Source organism: Sturnus vulgaris, chromosome 5, assembly GCF_052056855.1.
Source record: "Sturnus vulgaris isolate bStuVul1 chromosome 5, bStuVul1.hap1, whole genome shotgun sequence".
In the NCBI taxonomy this organism is placed as follows: domain Eukaryota; kingdom Metazoa; phylum Chordata; class Aves; order Passeriformes; family Sturnidae; genus Sturnus; species Sturnus vulgaris.
Genome location: NC_142247.1, coordinates 53,209,853 through 53,215,421, shown reverse-complemented (window position 1 = coordinate 53,215,421; position 5,569 = coordinate 53,209,853).

The following is a 5,569-nucleotide window of genomic DNA, read 5'->3' as shown; positions in this document are numbered from 1 at the left end:
TGAAATTTTTTTATTTTTGAGGTGTTTGTATTATTTAAAGAAGTAAATTCTCCCCATAATTAAAGAAGTTTATGTTTTATTATAGTTGCAGGGAAAAACACAAGGTGGTGTAAATTCAAAGATCCAACAGAAGGTTGCAAGGTTCTTCTTGAAACCTCTATTATAGATGTGGTTTTGACCCAGCCTTTTGCTCTAACAGATGAAACTACCTAGGAAAAAAAAGTAGCATTTACAAAGAGAAATAAGCACATATTTGGCAGCAAACAGCTGAAAACTGAATAGAGTCCCTCAACAGAACATGAACTGTAGAACCAGTACCTGCCTGACCAGTGCATTTTAACATCAGTGGAACCTTTCCATTGATTTTACCATTAAATTCAGAATTTTAGCTTAATTAAATTCTGGATTTTAGTTTAGTACTGAACTAATTGGAGGATTGTAGCACATGAGCATTCCAGCTGACTTACGTGCTTTCTGGCATCTGAGCCTTAAGATAGGAATGGCTGCTAAGTCTGAATTTCCCTCAGAGTGATAAAAGGTGTTTTGAAGTAAATTACAGGTTGAATGGCAGAGTCACACAGATAGGAATCTGCTTTTTTATACATTTATTTCCTTCCTTCTTAAACATATTTTTAAAAAGGTGATTTACAACTCCAAAAGGATTATTTAAATAAAAAATAAGGGAGTAGTTGAAACAAATGTGAAAGGCCAGTAGTCCATTGATTTCAATGCAATGCGGTGTTGGAGGTTTCTGGAATCCTAGAATCATTTAGGTTGTGAGGACCTTTAAGACTGAGTCCAACCATTAATGTGACACTGCCAGGTTCATTAAACTGTGTCTCTAAGTTCCACATCTCCATGGCTTTTAAATGCCTCCAGGTGTGGTGACTCCACCACTCCACTGGGCAGCCTCTTCCAATGCTTGACTACCCATTCAAGTGAAGAATTTTTTCCTATTATCCAACAGAAATCTCCTCTGGTGTAGCTTGAGGCCATCTTCCCTTATCTCTCAACTCTTCATCAGCTTCACTGCCCTTCTGTGGGCATACTCCAGCACCTCAATCTCTTTCTTTAATGAGGGGCCCAAAACTGTATTCAAGGTGCAGCTTAATAGTGAACAGCATTTGAGGTGTGTGATTTGAGCTGTGCTGAGTACAGGGGGACAAGCCCTGCTCTAGATGTGCTGCCCACACTATTTCTCGTCCAGGCCAGGATGTCATCGACCACCTGAGCACACACTGGCAGATATTCAGTCATCGACCAGCATTCCCAGGTCCTTTTCCACTGGGCAGTTTTCCAGCCACCATGCTCCCAGCCAATGGAGTTGCTTGGAGTTGTGATAAAAGGGCAGGACTCAACACTTTTCCTTGTTGAACCTCATACACTTGGCCTTAGCTCATCAGTCCAGCCTGTCCAGATCCCTCTGCAGAGCCTTCCTTCCCTCTGTCAGATCAATGCTCCTGCCTAGCTTGTTGTCTACAAATGGATTGAGGGTGCCCTCGACCCCCTCATCCAGAACATTGGTAAAGACATTAATCAGGACTGGCCCCACACTGAGCCCTGGGGAACACCACAGGTGACTGTGTGCCAGCTGGATGCAAACTCCATTTGCCATCATTAGCTCTTTCCTTTCATTGCCATTTAGTCACACTGTGAAAACTTTTGTGTAAATAGTTAAAAAATTTTTGCTGAAAGTATAGCGAGATGGATTCTTGGCTATTTAAATATTTGGAACATGCTATTCCAAAAAATGTCTTCTAACTAAAGTCATCCTTCAAATCAATGTCTAAAAATGGCATTTGAAAGCATGGAAATGGAAAGTTTTAGAGGACATGTATGGAAAGTGAGCTATTGCAAGATAGGAAAAGTATTTTCAACACTTTAGATAGCCGAGTTATTTTTTAGGGCAAAGCCAAGTAAAATCAACATAATTAAAATAATATAATTTTTAAAAATGTATCATAATTGAAATTAGCATAAAATCTTTCATGTTAGTGGTCTTTAGATGCTAATTTTAATTATTATAAATTTTTTGTTGATACTGTTACCGAATTTAAAACCGATTACTTTTTTGTCACTTTTTGCCCATAGCATTTATAATTGTATTCCATTTTGAGAAGGAATGAATTCAAAATTTTCTTTAATAGTTACTGTATTGCTTTATCTGTTTATTTAGCTTATATATGATATAAAAAAGATACTGGACAAATATGAAGAATGATAATTTTCTCTGTATCAGACAGTGGCGAATACTGAGAAAGCTGAAAATATCAGTCAGAGTAAAGATACTGCATTTCTAGGAAAAGTCATTGCATTTTATCAGGAAAAGAAAACTTCAGCTAAAGCATCCGTTTCTAATAGAACTGAGTAAATTCTTCAAAAGCACAGCTGATCATCTTTGCTTGTATTTCAGAGTTACTCAAAAGATGTTTTTAAAATCTGTTGGTGAAAAAAGCCTTTTGGGGCATAGATCCAGGATAATGAGAATAAATGACTGCAAAGTATCAGTACCTCTTCAAAGAACAGAATGTGAGGTGAAATTCTAATGTTCATTCACTTCTGCTAAGTGGCTAAAGTGATAAGCTTTATCAAGTCTCTTAAATCATAGCTTAGAGGTTGAGATCATGAGGAATCCATACTCCTGAAACACTCCTGAAGGGCTGATGAGAAATGCTGAGATTGACTCAGTGCTTTCCCAAAGACTCTCCCCAGGCAAAGGGGATGAGCCCATATGGCGTGTATGGTTCCTTCTGCACTAGCAGAGACAAAAGGCCAATTCACAAATTCTCTTAACTCACATGACTCTTCTGAGCAGGAGTTTTGGAGCATGAATCAAAATTGGCCTTCTCCCCACCTCAAAGACCACTGCCAATCCATTTCCGGAGGGAAAGGCTTTACCTTTCATCCCACATGCATAAGTGATTAGTATGGTAATTTGCAAGGAAACACTTGTGTTTTGCCTTCCCACTCTCAAGAGGAAAGCCCATGCTTTTTTCAGGATGTAAATTTCCCTATTCATATCTCAAAGGAAGAAGAACTCAGAACAATTGTTTTCTCTGTCTCCTTGCCCCCAAAAGATGTCCCAATGAGCAAAATATTAGGTCTCTTTTTAGATAATCAAATGATTGTAAACAGTGATAAAGCAGGATTCTATATTAAATACATGAGGGTTGCAAAGTAGTTACTGACTCCCATTTGGCATGGAAATTACTTTTTCAACAGGAAATGATACTAATAATAACTGAGATAAAACCCCAAATCATCCACATCTTGGATTCTTTTAATTATTATTTATTTTTAAAGATCCTAAATTTAAACATGTCTATTAGCTGAACTGGGAGAAGTTCTTTAATATGCTGCTGTAGTACCATGTTAGCTCCCAAACCTGTTGCCTAAGGATGAAATTTGCATGCCAAATGGATAGGAGTTATTTTTGTCACCTATATATAGACAGTTCTCCTAGCTTATCTTGTACTGTCAGTTGTCCTTATTACAGCAGTCATCCCTGCACGTCTTGCAGGCCTAAATGTACGTTTATCATTCACACTTCTTTTTGAATCCAATTTTTTCACATCAGGAATGTAGAATTCTGAAGTTGAGAGTTTTGGTGAGGGTTTGTTTGTTTATTCGTTTAAAAAGCAGTTAATTAGCGAAAGACATTAGGGTTCCATCGTCTTGGTCTTTTCTCTCCAATTATTTTTTATGACTCCCATCTTTCAACTTCAACAGGATACAATTGTAAAAGAGAGCATGTAAAAATCCAGAGAAATGGATAGGAGTGGAATGTAGGTACAAAGTATTTAATATTATAGCTTTTCTTAATAAAATTATTGGAGTTAAGTGGGGATGCATGCTAATGGAAATATTTCCTTCTTCATTGCCATTTTATAATACTGATTTCACAGTAGTTTGATTTTCAGTATTTTGAATCTGTGTTGCATTTAAATATATTTTCATAATAAAGCTGTTCTAAACCTGGACTCAAGATCATATATGAATTTTCAAGGTAAAAGCACTGTGGAAATCAACAGTAAACTGTGTGTGCTTTTCTGTATACCGAACACCTTAATAAAAACTGGGTTTAGGTTCCTACTCACAGATAAAAAAACCACTTTGATCTTGATTAAATGAAAGAAAATAATATTTTTGTTAAAATCTCTTTGCAATTGGTATATTTTTTCTTATCGTTTGGCAAAAACCCAGAATTTTTAGGAGTGAAGAAAAAAAGGAGAAAATATATGCAGATATATTTGTGAGCTAAATTTACTTAGTGAAGCAAATTAAAGTCCCACTCAATAGGTTCTTCTTGTTCCTTTTTTTCAAAGCTTTCTTCACTTCAGTTGTTCCCAAACTGTGGTTTGTGGAGAAATATTAAAAAGCCAGTTTGTTTTCAGTTAAAAGTTTGTTCTAAATGATATGGTAATCTGAGAGAAAACAATCTGGTTATGTTTCAAGAAGTTTTAAGGCTGTTTCTGTAAGGCAGAATAGGGAGTATACCCACCAACGGTGCATCTCACTTGTGTGTGTTGGAAGCAGACAGCAGTGAGGAGAAGGCAAAGCTCAGCGTGTGACGGTGGCACCGATGGGGATCGCGGAACCCAGGCTAAGTCCTGTGCTTTGTGGTGTCACGGCCACAAAGGGAGGAACAGGAAGTCAGGGTACGAATCATGTGGTTGTGTTCTACTTGTTGCCCAGAAATGTTTTGTATAAACCAAGTACACCTCCTACCAGGAAATATTCCACACAATGCAACTGCACAGAAAGGAAGGTTTGACCACAGTCCCACCAACAGTGCCTTGCACAATAATGGTTAATGAAGTATAACATGTACCTCAATTTTGTACCTCAACAGGGGATGAGAACTTGACACAAAATTTTAAGAGACAGATTGGAGGGCTTGTTTTTTTCGCCCTCCACAAAAAGGATGTCTTTTGCTAAGTCTTGGGTCATCAGTTATGCTGAGTATTGACCCAAAATTCCACTTGTGATTGCAGTTGTGTTGTTAATACTATATATTCTGCAGTAACTGCATTTGTCGCCAGCAATCCCAAAGAAACATATAGGCTGCATTCATTAAACCATTGATTTGTGAACCCAGCTGGCTCTTCTGAATGTGACCGGACCTGCAGACTATTTGTGCATCTGACATAGGGCCTCGGGTGACGTTTTTGCAACAGTGTGTGAATTACTGTGTCAAATGTTGTCCTTCTGCAAAATTGTGTTTTCTTGGAAATTCTGCAATTCCTTTATTCTCTCTAGGTGCTTCTGTTTCTACTTCTGTCTTTGAGGTCTGATATGCTGTGTTACCTGTGCATATCCTTAGACAGACAAACACTGGCTTGTTAAAGGGATCAGATAGGATTTCTAATACATCTCCGAGGAGAAGAGGAAGAGGTACAGTTAAAGAGTTAAATTTTATGTTATGTAAAGGTAGCATGGAGAAGAAAAGGACCATGAAATGTTTTATTGCTACTCTTAAATTTATTTTATTTCTGAGAAATCAGATTTCAGATTGAGTTGATGAACAAATTGCCTTATATTAGGCAACCACACTATAACAGTATACTGT